Consider the following 24,654-nt stretch of genomic DNA (forward strand, 5'->3'; position numbering starts at 1 on the left):
AGAATAAAAGTAGAGAAATTTTACCACTTGTGAGTCACTGCTAAAAAAAAATCCAGTCATAAATGCTGGTTGGCTGAAGTTTCCAAGATACAGTCTTGGGTCAAAATGTGAAATTTGAGAATTAACGAGAGAATGGGTTTTACTCTAATAGTCTCAGAGCAACAGATCTACTTCAAAACACTGTCTGCACATTACAATACATTCACTTTACAGGTTCTGTCTACTGGAATATTTATAAATCTATTGTATAAATGTACATAAACCAATATATATGTGTAATAACACTTCATCATATACCTTGAAAACATCAGAAAACCAGCACTTTTGTCATTTGATATCCAATTAACTTTATTAAAGCTCCTGTACAGACTTTCTGATAGTAGTCTACAATTTAAAATCATATTATCAGCACCAAAATAGGTAATTTCCAAATGCTATTTCCAGCTTCCCTGGTCGGGTCAGACAAGACTGGACTGATTTACGGCAGACTTACGTGGGTATGACAACAATACACCAACCGGCACACTTTAGTAGTGAGACATAAGCTGAACGTGTGAGGAGTAAGATCTGCCCTTTTTCCTAAAGAAAGGGATTTCTTGGATTTATTTAGTTGTAATGATGGACACTGGAACTGGAGCTGGACTAGTAGAAAGAAAAAAGAAAAAGAAAACTAAACGGTAGAGTGATAGAGCACAGACTAAAACACTGGTAAACCTCTGCATTGAACGGATGGACAGAACTATGGGAGTTAAAAGGAATGAAAACAGAGCTGGAGTTGTCCCTCTTCCTTCTCCACAGGTATAGAATGCTTCTGTTCTTTCTACATATGCATTGGAACATTGGATTTGACTATAGTGTCTGTAGGTCAGTCAAACGCTTAGTAAACACTTGTGTTAGCCACAGGGCTAGTTCTGTGACGTGGGTAATCTGTTTTATTTGGAGCATTGTTTCAGTCCAAACTAAGGGCTTTGGAAGGTGAGACTGAAATGGTTCTGTCTGGAGTTGAATGTTCATGCCGGGGCCTGGATACTAAACTGTCCTTCAGGAACAAGACAATTCTAACAGTAGAATACTGTGAATGCAAAAGGCTGAAGCAGCTAGAGCTGAACTGCTAATGCAGAATGATGAAGATGTTGAATGACTGAAGTCATTTATGAAAATGACTGAATACTTTGTGGAAAACCTAGAGCAAATGTATATTATTGGGACACGTCTTAAGACGGTCTGTGAGTAAGAGTCCAGAGTAAAAGAGACATAGAAGCAGGAGTCAGACTTCCAGTTTGGTTTCACTTTCATTTTCACTCTAGTTATTAAATTACGCTACAAACGGACTTTATGAAGTTTGTTTGTTGTCTTATTTCAAATGTCACTTTGCACCTGGAAGTTACTGTCTTGAAAAAAGAAATGCAGAGTTGTAAAGAGGATCTGCTCTTCGGTCATTAGCTTCAAAACACCTTGGCCAGAGTTATGGCCTTACGACAGTAGGTGCTAGTGCTCATGGAAAGTGGAATCTTTGTCCCTTAAAAACACCACCAATTCTGGCTGAAGGTGTCACTACAATTCACTTTAAACGAATTCTCTGTACAGGACCTTTAAAATATGTAACATTTGGCACATTTCATCTATGAGGCAGATAATTTAAAAAAAATAAAATTTTAGAGCAGTGAAACCTGCTTGATGAAACTTGTGTAAGACCACCTCAGTCCTCTACATATTCTGATATCCACATAATGCCAAATCCACGTTGCCTATGTTACCCTAATGGTCAATGTGATATTAACTTGTCTAAAGAAATAGCTTGGCAATATAAACCCATTTAAATGTTCCCTCTCCTATGGTAGTCAGCTACATTACATAATATGCATGCATTAAATATTCTTAACTTCTCCAGGTCTGGTGGACTACCTCTGTAACCCAGGCAACCTAAACTATGTATTATAGGTCTATCTCTAAATGATATCACACAGTATAAATATCAGAATCACCAGTAAACTATCATCTTCAATTATTCATTCAGCACATCCTGTTCTAAAATACACAACTGTGGACTTAGAGAAAGGCTCTGCACTGTGACTGGTGCTGCTCTTGTGCTAAATTACATTGTTACAGCTCAGGAAAGGAAAAACCACAGTGCACCTCTTTTTATTGATCTTCATGCACTGCACAAGGCTTCATAGCCTCAGATTTAATGAATAAGTGGTTTCAGGGTTACCTTATGGATGAATGGTAGAGATGTTACATATGAATTTGTGCAATACACAAAAGGTGTCTCTCTGGGCTCAAATCTGGGACCAAATATGTTACAGTTTAATATAGTTGGTATTGTTTTACTGTTGACAGGTTTAATATTCATTTTCATGCCAGTGACACTGCATAGCACAGCAATATCTACACTGTGGGCCTGACTTACTAAAGGTTTGCACATGTACAAATGTGCGGAAACTTGACTGTCCACGCAAAAACACGCTGAAGCTTATCTACTAACAGAACGCACCAAGGGTTGCGTCTGTTAAATGGGCCAAATAGCTTGTGCAACCCATTTAGCCTGTTTGCCTTGATGAATATGCAATATGCACATTTCTAACTAATTGGGGGGGGGGGGGTAGATGCAAATATTTATTTAGCACGCCAAACCTGAAACCGTTTGCGTTGACTGATTTTTTTGTCTATATTTAGCACGTCTGAAAGGCAGGTTTTAACTGGCACAGCTTTGCACAAATCTGACTGCAGTTGTTGTGGCGAGGAGGCGGCGTAGGTGTTGTGCTGGTGTATCCCAGTGCAGTTTTTCCAGCATACTGTCTCCATGACGACAGCCAGTAGCGCACGCATAATCTTCAATTAAATAGGGCGGTCTCAAAGACTTTGCACCTGTTGTTATTGATTGATTGATACATTCATTCATTTTCTGAACCCACTTTATCCTCACTAGGGTCACGGGAGTCGCTTGGAGCCTATCCCAGCTACCTGTTGGCGAAGGCGGGGTACACCCTGGACATTTCGCCAGTTCATCGCAGGGCTGACATATAGAGACAAACAATCACTCTCACATTCACACCTATGGGCAATTTAGATTTACCAATTAACCTATCAGTGCATGTGTTTGGATGGTGGGAGGAAGCCGGAGTACCCGGAGAGAACCCACACAGACACGGGGAAAACATGCAAACTCCACACAGAAAGAGCCCGCCCCCATCGAACCCAGGACCTTCTTGCTGTGAGGCATGAGTGCTATCCGCTGCACCACCGTGTCGCCCCCCTGTTGTTATTTGTGCAGGCAATCTTAGGCTATGTTCAGACAGCAGGTCTTTATGCACAATTCAGATTTTTTTGTGAAATCTGATTTTTTGTGTGCTCGTTCATATTATAAATTAAATGTGACTTCTGTCAGTTCTTAGTATAAACTGAATGCAACCTTGAAGTGACCCGCATGTGCAAAAGAGGTCCTGACGTTATACGTGACCATGTAGCACACACTGTGTTTACAGAAGTAAATATGGAGGTATCTCATATCAGCATGTGTGTGGCACTGATAAAGTTTCTCTACAACTGAAGTCAGCACCATTACAGTCAAATAATTTTAAGTAGAAGATTAAAAAAGAGGAGAGCCAGGTTTTTTGCTCTGGCCTTTTGTGGTGCAATGGCTGCTACTGTCTGTACAACGGAGTATATGGATTCAGAGTCAGGAGTGGTGGGATAGTGATGTTAGCGGCTTCACTGACACAGACTTCATTCATAATTTTCAAATGACAAGAAGAATGTTTAAATATATCTGTGACCGCTTCTCCGTAACACTCTCACGACAAGACACTCATCTCCGGCGACCTATATCTGTGCGCAAGTGTGTTGCAGTCGGGCTGTACTGGCATTTCAATGACGTAAAGGTCAGATAAATGTGACCTGGCCGTTCAGACTGACGTCGCATTGCAAAATATCTGATATGTATCGGATTTAGGACCACATATGAAAGTGGCCTGGGTCGGATTTGAAAAAATCGGATTTGTGCCATTCAAACTGTCTTTAACTGGTCAGATACAGGTTAAATAGGGCAAATAATTAGGTTTGGGCCCCATCTGATTGCAGTCTGAATGTAGCCTTAGTTGATCACGTGACACACAAATCAATAGCGCAAACAAGTAAATTTGCGCCCATCATTTGCAGTCTTTGTAAATCAGGCCCTGTATGCTTAGTTACAGTTACAGTTACTAGATGGATTTTTCATCTGTACAGTTAAATGCATTCCCTTAAGAGACACAAACATTATCAGAGTACAACTACTAGGGAATTTGGACTCTTCTGCATTACAGTATGATGATTCTTAAAACTATTTTCATATTTGCTTTGGATTTTGGTGCCATATTATTCATGCATGCTTCTTATTGGACTCCTAAACCTTACCTGAAGTCTGACTGATGTTGTAGTCCATATTACTGCACTGCTGTTTGTTAATGTTGCTGCTCAAGTCATTGTATTATATTGCAGGCATTGACTGTTTTTTGCAAGATTGGAGTCGAGTTTTAGTCACTATGAACCTGTAACTTGGAATAAGAAGCAGTGAGACCGTAAACTCACTTCATTCTTATCCACAGGGCATTTTCATTTTTTATTGTATTTTATCTTACCGCTGGCTGTTTTGTTTTAGTTTAGTCGGTTGTTGTATAGTTTAATTGCTGGAATTATTCTCACACATTTAATGATTTAGTGGCCTATTTTTTATTTACATTATCTTATTGTAATATAATTTCCTGGGCAATACTGAAAATTTGATGTGCCAAATATATTGTGAGGCTGTTGGAAGTGAAAAAGTTGAACAAATGAATGAATGATGAGTGTGGGCCAACTTGGATGTAAACTAGACTTACAACCTCGAGGCGGTAATTCTATATCTCCAAATCCACACAGTGATGGTGAGCCTTGGAGCGTAATCTTTCCACACATCCTTAGTCTTGACAATATATTCCATCTCGCATGAGGGCTCCTGTAAGCCCCTAATGACTGACAGACTGTGGACGGCCAACCGCTCCTCAAATAGCTGCAACGCAAATTGGAAACTAATCTGGCAGAACATGGACCTATCTTCCAGGAGCAATTCAATCACTTTAATTTCATACACTAAACATAGACTCTTCACACTTGACATGAAACCAAACCTGGGTGCATTATTTCACACCGTGTGGGAGTGTTCGGAGCGTCGCTGTGTTCTGAAAGATGCTACCGAGCATACTGTCCAAAACTATTCCGTTGTTGCCAGAAGTCCGGTTACTTAATGACAATTTGCTTTGTGTTAAAAGCAAAGATGTTTCTGGCTGGCTTTAGAGCTGCCAAGCGACTAATAGCTTGTAGATGGAAAGCTCCTCATTCTGTCAATATTACAAAGATGACTTCTTGATTTCATAGACATGGGACATTGGGCTGCCAATGATCCAAGTAAAAACAGAAAATATTTCATACTAGCAAACAAGAAATAACTGTAATAGCTTTTAATATAACTGTTCTCTTTGTCTGTAATGTAGTGGAGGAAGGGATATTGGAGGGGTTTATTCAGGGCTGTTTTTTTTTTTTTTTTTTTCATTATTACCTCTGCCAAATGTAACGGCGGAGTTTATGTTTTCATCGGGGTTTGTCTGTCTGTCTGTTTGTTTGTCTGTTAGCAAGATAACTCAAAAAGTTATGGACGGATTTTCATGAAATTTTCAGAAAATGTTGATACTGGCACAAGGAACAAATGATTAAATTTTGGTGGTGATTGGGGGGGGACTGATCTGCCTTGGTGGAGGTCTGTGCTCTCCAAGTGCTTTTCTAGTGTTTTTCCTCTGCTTTTTGTTGCTTAAGACTTGATATACAGGTCAACATCAGGTTTGTTGGTTTAGTAAAGTTCTAATGACCTCACATATGCATTTCTCAGTCTCTGTTTTAAAATCAAATCTGGTATATATGAAGTATGTACAGCAGTAAAAACAAGTTTGTTGGGTAAAAACAGCTTCTATAAACCAAAGTAGTCATATTTAGTGTGACCTCCCTTTGCACTTAACATGACTTGAACTCATAAAGACCCAAACCGCAACTGTTGACCAAAATCCTCTACTGATCTGAACTGTTTAATACCTGCTGATCCATTAATCCTATCAATACATGTAAATAATTGGTGTAAAATGCAGTTTGTCATCTTTTCATGGTCATCAGATATGATCGATTTGGACGTTCAGAGGTTCCGTAGTGAACGTGGAAACACTGTCATCTTCTACATTGATTCACTAGTAAAACCCATGGAGTTTGGATGGGGATACTTGTTTTTATGTTCAATTAATGATATATTTTACAGAAAAAGTCACTTTTCCTTCAGTTTTCTCTGTTTTTGATCTAATAACCTTCAACTTTAACCTGATCTTTTATGAACATCTACATAGTCGCTGAATTAAACATAGAAAATAAGTGATTTTCACTGAACCCCCCCCCCCCCCACACACACACACACACACACACACACACACAAAATAAAGATAGTATTGCAATAAATGATGATAAATCTCTTAAGAAGAGTTAAATAGAGACAAATTAATTTGAGAACTCTCACAAAAGTAGCTCTGGGTCTTTATGGGTTAACCCTTTTGTTCAGACAATATGAGATTTATTGCATTAATTTTTTGGTGTTTTATACCAGGTTTCATTCAACACATGTCAGATGTTTCTAATTGTTTATGCTGCTTCTTGTCATGGGGTCAGAGGTCACGCTAAATACAGACTTGAACCTGTAGAACCCATTTAGATCAGTTTTTGTCTTTTAAGCTTGTGCACATATTTCCTGTATATTCTGTTGTGTCTGAAGAAAAGGGAATGAGAAATAAATATGCATGTTCATTTCAACTTTACAAAAATGGTAAACCAAAACGTAGCCAAAGACTTTTGCACAGTAAATAAAAAAATAAAATGGCACTGTCTATGTACAGATTAAGCTAAATACAATACAATACAATACACTAAAACATTTCATAGTAAAAAAAAAAAATATATATATATATGTATTGATTTCTGTCTTGTGTTTTTGTCAAATATTGGATTTCCATTAACATGTCAGTTCATATTATTGATTTGAAGATGTATGTGTTGTGACATCCTAACCAAACCAAAATCTGCGTCTTATTTTTCTTTCATAAATCGAGTAAAGACCCATATGACTTATTTATTTATTTATTTACATTGTTTGGCATGCAGCAGCTGACACCAGTACACAGAAAGCAAGGGTAAGCAGTACTTTCAATTTGACAAATGAGTGTAGTGTCTGTTGTCTGAGTATAGAGTTGATGCACAGCCTTTTCAACTTGCACAGCAGGCAGGTACATTACCTTCATGTTTTATGTATAATGTATTTATCAACAGCCACCTTTTCAATACCTCAGAGTTGCAGAAACCCTGAAACATATTCAGCCAGAAAAGCTCCTATGACCAGAACAGACATTTTTGAGGCATGAAGCTGCGGTAATTATTACTTTACTGTATAATAAAGCTACTGCAGAGCTCTCAACCAAGTGCCACACTATACTCCACCTCACATCAAAGCTTTAAGCCTCTCAAGGAAACGGTTGAAGGGGAAAATGGCATTTATGAACGTAACTGTCCTACAATAGTGACATAGCAGTCAGGGCTTGGAAAAGTCAGAGAAAGTGAGAAAAAAAAAATTAATGTCCACAAACTCATCTTGTAGTTAAATCTTAACAGGTATCAGTATAGATGGTGACACTTCAGAGACCACATATGAACAGTGGCTGCAGCACAGGAAAGCTCCACTGTGGTTTTTGAGGACAATGACACAGACTGCAGAGAGGAGGAAACGCAGCTCAGCCTCCATTTTCACCTGGATATGACACTCCTGCACTGCCTTGGGCTGCGATTTATGCTCCGTTAAAAAGCGGCAGTGAAATGTAAAAGATGTGTGAAGATGCCTGGAGGTAGAGTGCACGTCTTTCCCTCCTCGTCTGCATCTGAGCCCATTAAACTGTAAAATGGGACTCCTGGCACTTTGGTTAAGAATGAAAGCTGTGGGAAAAGTGCACAGTCTGCACATAGGTTGTAATATGTCTACGAGTGGTTTTGATTCTCATAGAAAATGCTAATGGGATAATACTAACTGGAAATGAAATTTGTGTTGTGGGTTTTTGTGAAAATTTGTTTTTTTTTTTTTTTTTCCCCACATGTGAAGAGTTATCATGGAGTTTTTGCATTTCCTACACACTCAAACACAAAGTCCTTACGAAAACAGTACATGAGTTAAAGCTGCAGCAGCTCAATTCCACACAACATACTATTCCCAGCACAGAGGCTTCACAGAGATAATGGTTCTCTATTTCCTTTTACACAACAACAAAACAGAATATGCAAGTAACTGAAGTAACAGTGTGTTGAAGTTGTTGAACAAAAGGAAATTCTTTGGATAAACTGGTTTTTCCAAAACTATTTTCTGTAGCATTGACCTTTAACCCTTCAAAATCAAGGATTCCAGGGTCCTAGACCTTGTCTATACACGTGTATGTATTACATTAGAATAAGATGAGCTTCGACTATGATATTAGCGTCCAGTGTTCCCCTCACTCCTCCCTTTTCTTTTTCATTTTCTTTTATTAGCATGGATCTGGAGTGCTGCCCCAGTGCCCCCAGGTGCAGCTGTGGAAAATAACCGCATCCAGTGTACTAGGATGGATTAAGTGCAGAGAAATTCCCCATGGAATTCTGGGAATTTTGGTAAATTTTCCTTATCTTCTCTTAGACTGACCTAGAATTTGACCTAGAACCAAAATGTAACAATCTGTAGTGAGCAGTGGCTTTTCCATTAGTCATATGTCTAAAACTTTACTGATATTTACAAAATGTCGAAAAAAACAGAAATGCGTAATGTTGGTTTTTCCATTAAATCACAAATGCGATGACTTGTTTATTTATTATCGCGAGATGACACGAGAAGTCATTCCATAAGCATAGCGACAAACATAAATATGGTTTTGATTTTCAGATATATTCATTATTATTATATATTACCCCTCAATCCTTTACTAAATTAAAAAAATGATTCAGTTTCCTGGTGTGTCCACACACACCGTGCTATGTTTCTTTTAAAACTCTTCTTCTTTGCTTGTGATAACATCCATCAACATTTGTTTTTTTTATTCACATGACTCTAGCTGCAGAAAAAGGTCTTTCCATTGCAGTTTTGCGTGATTGTGCTACGCCCGAAAAAACACCTTTTGCCAGTGCAAAAACTTTTCATCGAAAAACAAGAGTTTTGGTGAAATTGTCGTTTTTTCATTAGGCAAATTTTTATGCGCAAGTTATATTCAATTCAATTTGAGGGTCAATGGAAAAGTGACTACTGTCATGAGGAACATGCACAAAAAAATCTGGATTTGTTGAAAATAGTGAATGCTAAGAGACAAAAGGCAAAATGCTGAGCAGAGGTAAATCTACTGGACCTTCTCTTGTCTATTTGGAACCTAATTTTCAGCAGCTTGTGATTAAAACTTAGGATTTACCTGAACTAACTACATTACACATATGTATTTGAGCAGCTGCAGTATCATGTGGTTGGTAACTGGTTATGATCAAAAACTCTACCAGAAAACAGAAGGTTTGGCATCAGAGACTGTGAACTGATGGGCAGGAGGTTCTTTCTGCTTTCACGAAGAAATTAAATACAATGTTTCCCACCATGCTGTCTCAGTGGGCCAAGTGGGTCACCCACAGTCAGGGCATAACTAATTAGTCACATGTAACAGTGTTACATAAGAAAACCACCATATAAGTGTATTTAAGACACTCAGAAAAAGATGTGATTAAATTACAGTTACCAGTCAAGTTGATGTTACAAGACTTTACAAGTAGATTTAATCGTTTTCCTGAAAAGCTTTTGTGCAAAATATAACACACGACCATACAAAGGTGGATGGTCATGTTACTGCACGACTGCCTTTCAGTGCACAAATCAGAAAACATTACTGCACCATGTTGGTTTTCACTTTATGTTTTAAAGACTTTCATGTTTATTTCCCAGTTTAATATTTTTTAGATGAATGATGAATTACAGTTGTTAAATTTTTAAGTACCTGCTAATCTGTAATGTGTTCGGTCTAAAATAACCTTCAGACATTTTCTGTTGGGTCTGTGCAATATGTTCTGTGTTCAACATGTTTCCCCTGTCATTTGGACACCCTCCCGTCTTGTTGTTCCTTTATGTGTTTCCTGACTCCTTCCACCTGCTCCTGCCCCTGGCCTTGCCCATAGTCGTCCCTTTGCACTTTTCCTTCCAGATTTTTCCTTCTGCCTTCATTTCTTTCCAACATTCCTTCCAAGCATTAAGTCTTCCTGTATTTTATTCCTCTTTTTAATTGTTTTTATTTTTGTAGTTTTGCCTTCTGCTGTCATTTGCTGTTTTTGGACTAATTACCTGTGTAAGATGTTCCAATCCTTTTTTTGTTTTTCATTTTTATTTAGCCTTTACACCCTCCTTAGTTCAATCTCTGACACCAAATGTTAAATTGTTGCCAATTTTGATGTGATAATGAGTGAACAGGAGTCAGTAGAAAACAATTGTTTACAGTTGCCAGGCCTGTTAAGAAAGCCAGGAACACCTGATTTTCTGCCAGACAAGCAGATGGGGTCAAATACTGCAATTTTTGTATTTCATCATTTCCAAACCCTTTAGTCTTGGAGGGGGTCCCAGGGGTGCTGGAGTCTATCCCAGCTACCATCGTGCAAAGGCAGGTACACCCTGGGTGTGTCGCTAGTTCATTGCAGGGCTAATTTATTTTAATTTAATTAATTTATTTATTTGTTTTTAAGAAAAGGAAATTATAATAATATTTCAGTCTGTAATAAAAAAAACAACTTGAAAAGATGTTTTTAGAATCAGGAAAAGATTTAATAAATAATAATAATAATACATTTTTAATACAAAAAAAAAAATGCATTCTTGGTTGTGTGAAATTATATAGCAGTGCAACACATAACTTCCTTAGAGCCAGTGTTTGTTTAGTTCATTAAGATGCAAGAGGCAAGAACCTGAGCTCCAAAATAAAGTCACTGTGGAGACATCAACTTGTAAAAACCATTTTCAGGGCTCATTCTGATCGATCTGTCTATCTCCCCGTCCATCCGTCACTGTGTGCAATGCTTTATGATGTTGCTTTACAAACTCAGTAAGCTAACATTTAGCCTTAGCTAATGTCTGACCCCCTCAGGCTCTCATAGTTCCACCCCTTTTGTCCAAATGTGGTCACCTCTAGGGATGTCCCGATCTGATTTAAAGATTGTATCGGCTGCAGATCTGGCATTTTTTAGATGATCCAATTTAGTCACAAGAGTGGGCGGATCTGGGCCCAGTTCTCGGGCGGCTAAGAGGGGGCAATGCCCTCTTAAACAAACATCCTGCCCCTTCAAATTAAAGTTTCCGAAGGTAGGGAAAAGGAAAATTACCTCCACAACAGCAGGAGACTTAGAGGAATTAGTAAAGTGTCTTAAGTTTCACTTTCAGTTTGTACGGTCATATGGTCTGCATGTACTCTTTGTGAAGTATGTATGGCATGTAACGCACCCCTGTATAAACCCTGGATGGACCTGTCGACAGATGTACTGTAGCAGGTGTGGCAAACATACAGCCCACAGGCCAAAATCAGCCTGCCATAGGTTCTAATTTGTCCCACAGTATGAATCTGGAAAGTGTAAATATTAATTCTAAAGTTACTAAGAGTCAAAGGTGTCATACTTGTTTTAGTTCAGGTTCCACATTCAGCCCAGTTGTGATCTCAAGTAAAATAATAGCATAATAACCTATAAATAAAGACACTAAATTTAAATCAAAATTTCATGGAGAAAAGTATCAGTATTGGATTGGTATCGGCAAAACTAATCATATAAAAATCGGACCGAATCGAAAGCAAAAAAACCCAGATCAGGACATCACGATTCACCTCCAGGTCCAAAAAAAAAAATAAATGGTGATGGTCAAATTGCAAACTGCTGACGTCAAAAAGGCACTTCAGAAACCAATGGGTAACATCACTGCTCCTACATCTACTGTACATAATCAGTAACTTAAATATATGGAAAACACCTGGTTTTTATTGATACAAGCAAATTTAGCATAATAGTAGTATAATATTATAATAAATAGTGACAAATCACTTCATGTAGGTTATATACGGATAAAGGTTTTATTTCGAACATACAGAAAACAATAAGCACAGTCAAAAGCAAATTTCTAATCAAATAATCCCAAGAACGGCGAAACAAAACAAGAAAGTTATTTTATAATTTGAGAAAAATACTTGACACAACACAAGGTTAAATGTTAAATGTAAAAGTCAGCACAAAACTAGTAGTAGATCTTTAAGGGTTCCAATCCAACTTTATTTATAAAACACTTTAAAACAACTGCAGTGGACCAAAGTGGTGTATAGAAGAATAAATAAAACCAAAATAAAAGAATGAAATACAAGAATAGATTAAGAAACATAAAAAGCAAAAAAAAAGGGTTAATGGAAAGAATGTGTTCAGGGCTACTGTAGAAACATGGTGGACTCAAGGAAAGGAGACCCGCTCCCTCTATAGACACATGTTCAAACCTTTATGCACCAATAAAATAAACAATATTAATATTAATATTAGATATTTGTTTGAATGTATTATTTTTATCCAATTGTTTTACTTGGTATTGGTTTATTGTTCTTATTTTTTGTTGTTTTTAATTGTACAGCTTTTTATGTTTTTAATCTATTCTTGTATTTTAGTCTTTTATTTTGGTTTTATCTATTCTTCTGTATTTTTATTTATTTATTTCTTATTTTACTTTTTACAGTTGTTCTATGTATTTTAATCTATTCTTGTATTTTTTTTACTCTACACTTTTTTCTGTACAGCACTTTGGTCCACTGTGGTTGTTTTAAAGTGCTTGGATTGGATTGAATTTGTGCATTTAGACTCTACCAAATTCGCCTATGTTATGGTTCTTTTTTTTTTTTTTTTTTTAATCTTTTGAGATTTTGTATTTATTTGCAGCTTGCAAAAATATCCATACATCTCTGCTGTCTCTAGAGAGTAGGGTATAGTGTATTTACCCACCAGCTACAAGATGAAGCAAGTTGAATTTTTAAGTAGGGAAGCTCTGTTTTCCCTCACAGGCAGAGGACGTGAATGCAGCACGGAACAGCCAGAGAAAGAGAGAGAGAGAGAGAGAGAGAGAGAGAGAGAGAGAGAGGCAACAGTGCAGATGAGCCCCAATGAACAGCAGCCGGATCCTCTGTCAAACAAACACACACACTCACCCACACACACCACGCTCTACAACCCACACACACAAATGCCAGGACACTCACACACATGCAACCCAATAACGAGAGCAGCATCACTCCGAGCCGCCTGCCGCCGCCGGTGGCAGCCCTCACCGCTTCTCCGAGACGCAAAGCTGGGAGCCCGCTGGGAGAAGAGCTCCTGCTGCCTTTTTAGCACAAAGAAAGAGGAGAGGGAAGCCAGAGACTCCATCTGGGAAGGGGTAGATAATTCAGCAGACGCGCTGTGAAGAGAGAGAGAGAGAGAGAGAGAGAGGGAGGAAGAGGAAGAGAGACGGGGGAGGGAAGGTGAGTGAATGCAGTCCAGTCCAGCTGCTGTTACCACCGCTGCTGCTGCTTCTGCTGCTGCTTCTGGAAGAGAAAAAAGAAGAAGAAGAGGAGGAGGAGGAAGCTCAGTGTCTGGAGAGGCTGGAGAAACAGCATTATCCAGTGCAGACCCAACAAGAGCAGCCGGCCAGCAGTGATCAGAGCACCTCCAGGCTTACAGATGTGGATGGAGCGCCTCTCAAGTTCTGGTCCTGGGTGAGCCAACTTCCCATCTTTCCTCACACGCACACGCACACACACACACACACACACACACACACACACACACACATACACTCAATTGTAACACACACACATACTTCTGCTGGTTCATTAGTTGTTGAACACCTCTGTTTTCGTATCGTGGGGTTTCTCTCTAGTGTTCCCCTGTGTGTTTTCCCTCTCATCCAGGTCACCTCCACAGATGACCCAATGAGTGTGAGATTCACTCCGTGTGGTCACACAGACAATAGTTTATGTCCCTAGCTGCTCCTCACACTGTTGTGGTGCAGTCCTGTTTGATCGATTTGTTCTCTAACTCAGATGGACGTAGGGTGTCATTATCCCACATTGGCTATTTGTGTGTCTGTGTGTGTTTTGTGTGTGTGTGTGTTTGTCATCCTTGAAATGCGTTGTACCTTCACGCAAACACACTGACTCCGACTCTGCCTCTGCCTCCGTCTCTGTTTGTGTCTTCAGTTGCCACTTCTCAATTAGGTTATAATGATCTAAACATGGTGTGGAAAGGGGATGGCAGCCTTTGATCGATCCCTGCAGTCATCCCAGTGTGAGAGGCTTGGTTCCTGTCGTCGTTGTGACACATCTAAGCCTCTGCTTGTGTTCACTCAGCCCTCTCCCATCTCTGCTGCTTAATCTGACTCCATTCAGTTCTTAGTGCACTTCTAAAATTCAGTTATTCTCCTGTTTTATTATCCGTTCAGGGAATTCTTGCATATATTCCCTAAAACGTGCAACTAACTGTACATTATTACCATTATTGCATGTATTCAACATAATGCACACATGTACTAATAGTTACCAGATTTGTAAGCAGTGCTTTTTTGTGGCAGTTCATGATTTTAACCAAATGTCCTGCTTTTCCCAAACCAAATGGTCAGTGTGAAACCAGTCATTGCAAAAAAAAAAAAAAAAGTCAGCACAATAAAGAGTCTAACTGTCCCTCCTCATGTGCATGGCATTTCCATTAAAAGAGAACTTTGCTTTAATTTTTCAAAACTGTCTCATCAAATTTACATTAGATTGTATATTTAGTGAGCGCGTCCTATATGTGTTTTCCTTGTTGGTTGTTGCGTACCTCAGTAGCTTTATAGAAGATCAAAAGGGAAGAACGCTATATTAAAGTGAAGGCAATTATACAACAGCACTTAATGGTCCCCCGGTGCCACTTAGCCTCTGTATTTGACAGATTTATATGTCAGTAATGAAATGTCTGCTGACAGGTCTGTGTGGTCCTCAGAGTGCATTGTTGAATCAGCCTGGTTAGTGTTGTCCATTACTGTGCCTACACTTACCTTCTCATTTTGATCCTTTTTGCTGCACATAAAACTGTCAGCCAGGCTCAATAGTGACATCGCCTCAGCTTAAAACTGCCAATGGCCAGCCTCATTGTTTTCAACTCTGGAGTATTTATGAGGTGAGTAAAGCAGAGATGCATCTGCTGTCAGCAAGATGAGGACATCGCTGCTCTTACGGAGAGGGCAGTGCGGAGCAAAAACGATGACGAAGAGGAGGAGGGGAAGGGGGAAAGAGAGGAGAACAGGAGGAGGAAGGAGAAAGTGTCCCTGTGAGTGGCTGTCAGATACCTGCAGGCACGCCGACATGTCAGCTGTCGCCGATAAGATGTCCAGCTGGAGCGATCATGGGCCTGTGTGCTCTGGCAGTCCTCCCACTCACTGGATACTGTAATGCCATTATAGATGTTCAGATGGGGATGTAACCTTAATGCAGAGCTTAGAGAGCATCTGGGCCTTACAAGTTGTTTTATTTCCAAACATGATTGCTTCATTTGACATTTATGGTGATGGCGGGGGCCGGGATGACCTGGTTACCTCAGAGAATGATCAGCTGCCTGTCACTGAACGGGGCTTGAAAACACACAGCTCTAAAAGACATGTAGTGATACTTAGATCAGCCCCATTCAAGGGTCTCTATGTTATGGCTGGGAAATTGCCTTTTTGTTTAAGTTTAACTCATAATAACCTAGTGTTACATTTGTGGTAGTTCCCAAATGAATTTTTGTCTTTATTTGACATTTTCTTATTTGATTTATCCCTATTTATTATAATATTATCTAATGTATTTTGAGTTTTTTAATAATAATAATGGATTGGATTTCTATACTGCTTTTAAAAGCACTCAAAGCACTTTACATTATTGATCCATTATTCATTCGTTCTCACATTCACACTCTGGTGGTGGTAAACCACATCTGTAGCCACAGCTGCCCTGGGGCAAACTGACAGAAGTGTGGCTGCCAGTTTGTGCCAAACGGCCCCTCCGACCACCACCGAACATTCATACACATTCATACTCCAGTGTGAGTGACACTGGAGGCAAGGAGGGTGAAGTGTCTTGCCCGAGGACACAACGGCACATGACTAGGATAGAGCGGGATTCGAACTACCAGTCCTTTGGTTATTAGACGACCTGCTCTACCTCCTGAGTCAGTGTTTAGTGTAACTCGTGCATTTTTCTATATTTAATTTACTGATTATGTAGATATTTATAAAACTCAGAGTAAATTCAAAGGTTTTTACATCAAAATAAAAAAAAGAGGAAAAATTGACTTTTTCAACAAAATATATCATTAACTGAACGTAAAAACAAGCATCTCCATCCACTGTCATTGATCCAACCCCATGGGTTTTACTGGTGAATCAATGTTGTAGAAGATGACAGTGTTTCCACATTCACTATGGAGCCTCTGAATGTCCAAATGGGTCATATCTGATGACCATGAAAAGATGACAAACTATATTTTACATTTCAGTTATTTACATGTATTGATAGAATAAGTGGATCAACAGATATTAAATATTTTACATCAGTAGATGGTTTTGGCTGTTTGGATCTTTAAGGGTTAAGCTGATTTTTAGTCTTTTTGAATGAAAGTTGAAAAAACTAGACATTTATTTGTAGTCTTAAAATCTTCATAAATGATGTAACAAGAAAAAATGTTGTGAAATTACATGCATTAGATGAAACAAGGCAAAAAAACCCAAAACAAAACATGTATAATGCAATAAGATGAAAATAATGGAAAAGGCAAAACAATCCAAATATAGCGTAAAAGACTGTTATTTGCAATTCTTACTGAAAAATATAACAAGACAAAAATGTGGGAAAAAAATCAACTCAGGAAGAAAATTATGTAAATGATGAAAACAACATAAATAGTACAAGACCAAAGTGACATAAAAGACAAAAACAAAAGTTATGCAATAAGATGTAAATGAAGTAAAAGATGAAACAAGATGAAATGGCATAAAATATGGTTATTTGTAGTTTTGTATTCTTCTTAAAAGATACAAGAAGACCAAAAATGCGAAGATAAAAATGACACAAACAATGAAATAAAGATGAAAACAACATAAGTAATGGGATAAGATGAAAATGATGTGTTGTGATGGAAAGATGGAAATTCGTCCTTTTCACGTTCTTCATAAAAGATATAATGAAGATTAAAAATTTACATTTTTATAAAAGACTCAATAAAATTACCTAAACAATCATGAAAGATGTTTATTTGTGATTTTATTCTCTTCTTTCAAAATATGACAAACAAGCAGCATTTATTAAATCTAGAGATAAAACGCCCAAAACCACATTAAAGTACACATTAGTAAAATTATGGAAAACAAGCAAACATTTTGTGTTTTAGTAGAGAATATAATCAAAACCATTCCTTGAGATGAATGGAAAATCTGTACCAAGGTAATTTTTTAGCAGTATAAAATCTATTTTATTGCCCATTCCTAGTCACACCAATGCTTTTTTTTTTTTTTTTTTTTTTTTAAGGTTTTATAAACTTCTTTAAAACAGGCAGAAATTACTAATGCAGTGCAGTGATGAATCGTTGTGTGGTGCAGTTTGTGATTCTAGGGCCGTTTGTTTAAATGGCTCTAACGGAGCCGCTCTTTACAACAGTATCTTTTGTTATAGATCTTGAAAAACCCAACAGGATCAGAGCCAAAGCGATGCCTCACCGATGTACAATACATCAGAGCAATAAAAGTGCTCTGATGTGGAGAAGTCCATTTATCTTCTCTGACTGTTTTTGCTTCGAGAAGATGATGCAATTTATACCACAGCCCACTCATCCTAAATAAGACAAAATACACTTTATTCTGTAATTTAGAGCTCTATCAGATTCCATGGTATTTAATTGTGAAGGCTTTTTATAACACAATACTCACACTGCAGTTGTGCTGCATTGTAACTGGCCACCAAAGCCAATTTGTGTGGATCTTGAACACTCCTATAAACTACATTTTCCTTTTATTATTTCTATTCTTAGTTCAGTTTCCTCTCAGCGTTTGGTTGAAGTGGAGTCTAAATAAAGTTGCTCCATTTTTACTGGTGATAGTGTCTTTGTGAGTTCACCGGGCAGTCGCTAGAGGACTGAGATGAGACACAAAAAAGGAGGCAAAGGGGTGAGAAAAACACTTTTGTGCTTTGGATGCTGCATATTTTATGTTTTCTGGAGTCTTCAGATGAACGAATGCATGATAAGATAGCTATGGTGTTACATAAGCACTGAGAGGAAAGATAAGGAATCTCACTTCGCTGCATCTCACACCGATTACACAGGCATTCTGTTTACCGTCCTCTGGTTTTGGTTTATAAAATCCTTAAAACTGTACAGGATGTCTTGCGTTTGTTTGAGAGCAAAGCGTCTCCATCATCACAGTGTGTTGCAGGGGTGAAGCACGGGGTATTTCAAGAGTTTATACACTTGTCACTCTCTCTGGTTCATTTCATTTTATATATTTCTATTGCTGCTGGCAGCTTGAAGTGCTTAGACTTGAAAGCCATAAAACAATATTCTCCAGTATGGATCGGCCATCGTGACTGAGATTGAAAATGTAGAAAATGGAGTTCAAGGCCCCTGCCTGTTCTCTCATCAGGATTCTACCACTCATACTGTTTTATGGGCTTAAACATTACATATTACATTTCAAGAAAATTAGTCTTTTTTTTTTTAGCACTTATACGCCCTACAAGTGCATATTTTCCAGATGAGTTGCTTTTTGTTTTAATTCAAAAGAGCAAATAGTCAATTTAGATTTTTTTTTCTATTTTTTTTCCTAATATTTAATCATCATTAATCTGTGTAATCGAAGCAGTTTTTTGGGTTCAATACACTGTGAACATTACCTGACCTTGGTGTATAACTACAGTCCACACCAGAACCCTCTGCTCTGTCTAATTTTTCTTCGATACAGGCCATTTTTCTACACTAGTAATGCTAACTGTGATCAATCTTCTGATGAAATGTAAGCCAGAGGGAGCAGTTAACCAGAGGAAAGGGCATTTCTATACAATCTGCTGCAGTGTTTCTTTTCTACACTGCTGATTAACCGTAGTCTCCACACATTTTCTGAATTCTCCACAGCCAGCCCTTGACCGTAACTGCATCCAATCCATATTATATTGATCAATTAAATATAACCTTGTATGTCTGGAGTCATATGAACTGTATAGAAATGAGATATCAAGGGCATCTGTTGGTTTTTTTTCCAACAAAAAATGAGAGGTTTAAGCAATAATGGATTTATAAAGGACAATATAATAACGATGGTTCAGGGGAGGGAAAAAGTTCAAACAGATATTCCTTTAAAAAAAGTAATCACACTGATGGAAAATAAGTCTGCGACTTTATTAAAAGCTGGGATATGAACCACTGAGCATCTAAGTGAAAGTAATGACAGTAATAAAGAAATGAATGAAATGTAGAAATGGATAAATCTGAATCTGAACATAAAACTAACTTTATGAAATAGATGATTCTAGTTGCAGTTTTTACATTTTTCCCTCAATGTGAGCTTTTTTTTTTGTAATTTTTGACCAAATCTTAAACTCACTTGTCTCTAATCACATTATTTTTTAATTATAACTCATTTCTAGCCCCTGTTTTAACCTTTGAATGTTAGGAGTCGATGAATATTTATAACTGAAAGCAACCAGACAAAACACAAAATATGTTGTGTTAATACTGTGTATAATGAAATACAAAACATATTCTAACATTATCGCATTCTTTTTTAATTTGCATTGCAGTTTTTTTCTTATTTGCAGTAGATCACAGGTGTCTATGCTGGTAAACACATAAGCACTGCCTGCAGAACACACACATACATATAAGATAAGAGATACATTAAAGAGGTATTTGCATCATTATGTAAGATTCTTATCATCATGTTCTTTTTCCTTAATATATGAGTTTATGATGATATGGTAGTCGAAGCAATTAAACAGTAAATCTGAATATTAACTAAAATGTAAGAAATAATGATTCTAGCTGCAGCTTTTACATCTTCAATTTTAACTTTCCCTCAGTCAGTAATTCTGTTTTAGAAGTCTAATATTAACCACCAGCAGCAATTGGACCCAAATTCTCCACATACTGGTAGTTTGTAAAACATCTTATTAACACAGATTAATTGCTCCGTCTCTACAAAAAATATCTAAAAAGTTTTTTGCCTTTTTTTCAGTCGGTGTTGAAAACTATTTTGGCTTTTCACAAGAACAAAATGAGACAGATTGAGTGAGAAGCTAGTAAATAGCTGATTTCCAAACATGGTTTGTTTTAAATACTTTCTTCTACTCGTAGAAAAACATGATGCTGAAGTGTTTCTCAAAATGTTTTCCTCTCAGCTGTGAGGAAAACATCCGCTCATCTGAGAATTCTAATGTACAGTATACATACGAATAACGTATGAGTGGATTTGTATAATTGAATAGATTTCACTGAGTGACAGATGAAGAAGATGATATTATTATGTTTTTGTGTCCAGTCGTAGTTGAAGCAGCTGAGGCGAGCAGACGTATCCTACTGTACTTCGTACTCCTGCGTGGAAGCAGCTGAGTCCTGTGGGTTGACTCCAGTTACACACACATTGCATACAGTGTCTCCACGGGCTCATCACGTGACGCCGCTCTTTAATCATCACACTTCAATTATGTAATTACCAACAAGATTGAATTAGCTCAGATCGTGTAGCATGCTTTGTTTTTGTGGGTTTTTTTTTCCTTTTGTAAGACTTGCTCTAAGTGTCGAGATGTGTCTCAGCTCCCACTTGAATCATTTTCCTTTGTTTCAGACCTGAAATATGATTTGCTGAAGACAGAAACAACACCTAATGATTAAAATGTTGAATCAGATTCAGTCGCCTGTAGCTGTGGAACCTCATATACACACTCATGACCAGCCTCTTTAATTGATTTTTAAGTACTTGTCGATCAAAAGCATAATTTTTTTGTCACCATGTCCCTCAGGTCCAGAACCTACTAATGACTTCTACTCTAATGAGAACTTTACGTGTTGTGGTCAGATGCACTTAACACTCTGCGAGAGCATTAAGCACTCGATTAATTAATCATTCTTCAAATGGATCCTGAATGTTGTCAGTTAGCAGTGTGTTGGACCGGGCTCGGCTCTGAATGATTCAGTCATCCGTCGGTGGATGATGATGATGATGATGATGCGTTTAGATCAACATTAATGTAATTAGTTGTGCAGAAATAAATAGTCCTGCACACGGGATGTGGATCTGTGGAATCAGCACAGCATGTTTGGGTCTTTTTTTCTAGTATTGTCTGCTTCTCCCACACTTCATCCACTCGTCCTCATTAAGAAATTGGTCTTTGAACCTACTGAACCTATTTTGAATATCCCACTGAGCCGTCTGTATGAGTGAAGATTAAACATTCATGCCTTTATGCTTCTCCGTTTCAGTCTAACCCTACTGCGCCTCTGTTCTGTGCATCATACTGCCACAACTAAAGACGACTTCAATCCTTTTTTTTTCAGCCGTTGAACATAAATCAGATAATCAGCTGATCGAATCATTTTCCTCAAGTGGAGATCAGTAGAACACAGGGTTGAGATTGAACGACTCGCTGAGGCTGTTCTTCCCATTTGTCTTTGCTTCATTTGACCTTTCTGATACGCCTTCTTTTTTTCTTGCTTTGTGAATTGGGTCTTTAGCATGTTTTTTTTTTGTTTGTTTGTTTTTTTCAGTTGTTGCATTTGTGGCTGCTTTTTTGTTTGCGCTCCGGATGAAGGGATGCATGAAATAGGAGAGTATGGGCTGGAATTTGAACCTGATGTGATATGTGATTCTGCGTCGATTGTCTTTTTGTTCTTTCACTTAATTCTCATGGTAAATTTATATGACTGGGTCTTTTTTTGGCACCATTGATGTTGGTTTTGATGTTCATCTTAACAGCCACTGAAATTATAATGAAGTCAAAAATAATACATCTGCTTCTTTTCTTCTAGAAACTGTCCTTTTTATTAGTGTTTAACCATCCACTATCAGTTTACATCTAGTTTTCTGAGAGGAAGGGACAGCTTTAATATCCATCATCATGTCCTGGAACTTCTTGTAAACATTATTACCTCTGCCAAGGAGGTTATGTTTTTGCCAGTGTTGGTTTGTCTGGTTTGTTTGGCCATGGGGGCTCACTGATCTGCCTTGGCAGAGGTCTGCACCGTCTTTTCTAGAAAAGCACTTGGAGAGCGCAGACCTCCACACAGGCAGATCAGTGGGCCCCCATGGCCCCCCCACCCCCGATCACCACCAAAATTTAATCATTTGTTCCTTGTGGCAGTATCAACATTTCCTGAAATTTTCATCCAAATCCGTCCATAACTTTTTGAGTTATCTTGCACACAGACAGACAAATTGACAAACAAACATTGGGGGGGGCACTGATCTGCCTTGGCAGAGGTCTGCACTCTCCGAGTGCTTTTCTAGTTTTATTATTGTGTTTCTTTCACAATCTCAAATAAGGAGAAGTTGGAATAGTACAGAAGATGCCAATTAAAATGGAGTACATCAATAGATAGAGTGTCCAAAAAATTTGGCATCATTTCATCACCTAACTAGAAGCACTCGGAGAGCGCAGACCTCCGCCAAGGCTGATCAGTGGCCCCCCCCGTGGGCCCCCCCACCCCCGATCACCACCAAAATTTAATCATTTCTTCCTTATCCCTTTTCCAACAAACCCTGAAAATTTCATCCAAATCTGTCCATAACTTTTTGAGTAATGTTGCACACTAACGGACAGACAAACAAACAAACAAACAGACAAACAAACAAACAAACCCTGGCAAAAACATAACCTCCTTGGCGGAGGTAATAATTTGTTTAAAATTTGTTTGCTCAAAAAAGTGTAATCATTATTGTTGTTCTGCTTTCAGGAATAGACTTGCCATTTACTGCAACAGAAAAGGCGTTCTGTGTATTGACATACGCCCAAACTCAGTCAAATGTTAATGCTCATGTGAATTTGTTAGAAAATTTCATAAACAAGTGCCAACAGGAAAGCAGATTTGGACGTGGCATAAGAAGTTTCAAGAGGAAGGCTGTTTGTGTCGGAAAGGAACTCCACTACCGACTTGATGTGTGTAACTTTGGAACATTATAAAATTATCATCCCCCAGAATTTTTCGTATGAAATTTGTAGAATAAAACATTTTATGTCCAAAATCAATCCTATGAAGTATCATTTCTCCTGACCATGTAGTCACTCTGATATGGACATCTCAAATGATGTCAGTTTTTTTGGGACACCCTGTATATTTACTTGGCTGTAGAACTCGACAGTATTCCTGTGGTTGTTGATGTGGTGTCGTCTGAGGGACCACAGGTTTGTGCGCTTTACATACTCAAATACATTCACAGTCTTTGAATATTTTAATTTTGTTCGGCGCCGTAGAGGCTGAAATATCCAAATCCCACTATTTTTCAGCGTTAACTTTAAACATTTCAATAAATTTCACTTGACATAAACTTGCAATCCTTGACCCATCTTCGCTCCTACAGGATTAGACCTGAACCTGATCATGATCATAATGACCTGTTATTTTAGCTCATTACTAGGCCTAAATGTCCTCTTCTCCAACATTTCTTGAATATGTTGCAGCCTAAGGATGAGGAATGGATGTATATTTGTAAATGTCTGCAATGAAATACACGTTGAAGTACATTTTAATACTGCTGCATTCTTAATTTGCCTTTTCCACGCTGTTCTAACTATGTCTCATTTTGGGTTGTAATAGATCATAGATGCTTACACTACTGAACACATAAGCACTGCCTTCTACTGGAGCAAATCCTTTGCTCTCTGCAGCACTAAGACAACATGTAGCTACCTTGCTGGATGCTAAGTGTAAACAAGATGTATTTGCATCATTATATGAGATTTTGATGATCAGAGGAATATATGTTCTTCCTCTTTAATTTATGACTTAATGATGTTGAGGTTGCAGTGGGGTCAGAAATGTCCTGTTGTTGTGACTATGTTCATTAGTGTTCTTGAGATTGTAGCTCGAAGGTGTTAAGACCATCTGCCAGTTGACAAAAAATGTAGCACATTACTTCATTATCGAGATGTTAATTTGAGCGGGCTGCTATTTTCAAGTGACCTTTGAGTTTGATGAAAAGCAGAAGTCGATTCACTCTGAATGTTTCACTTTTGGAATTTGTAAAACATCCCACAGCTTTGAAAACTGATTTATATTCAAAATAATATGGCTAGTTATTATAATTACAAAACCTGTTTTAACAAAACCCAGACTGAACAGACACTGTGGTATGTGTATTATAAGCTAATAAACAGGATCACATGTTTTTGGTTTTCTGTCACAGAGCTAAGGTTATTTATCATTTTTCTGTGTGAACTGTTTGTGGAGTAACTCTGTCTCTTTTGTGCTGCCCCAGAGTGGGCAGCATTATATTTTTAGGCGAGAGGCTTTTTCCAGCCTGTCATC

General features: G+C 38.0%; 1 protein-coding gene across 1 annotated transcript in view; it reads left to right on the plus strand.

Moving 5' to 3' along the window:
- The first annotated feature begins 13,271 nt into the window (after positions 1–13,271).
- Positions 13,272–24,654, plus strand: part of lingo3a (leucine rich repeat and Ig domain containing 3a) — a 47,271-nt gene continuing 35,888 nt past the window's right edge. The window contains exon 1 of the mRNA XM_030131933.1: positions 13,272–13,850. The gene's annotated coding sequence lies outside the window, so the exon portion shown is untranslated. The remainder of the gene's footprint in view (positions 13,851–24,654) is intronic.

The sequence above is a fragment of the Sphaeramia orbicularis genome, chromosome 4, assembly GCF_902148855.1.
Source record: "Sphaeramia orbicularis chromosome 4, fSphaOr1.1, whole genome shotgun sequence".
Lineage (NCBI taxonomy): Eukaryota > Metazoa > Chordata > Actinopteri > Kurtiformes > Apogonidae > Sphaeramia > Sphaeramia orbicularis.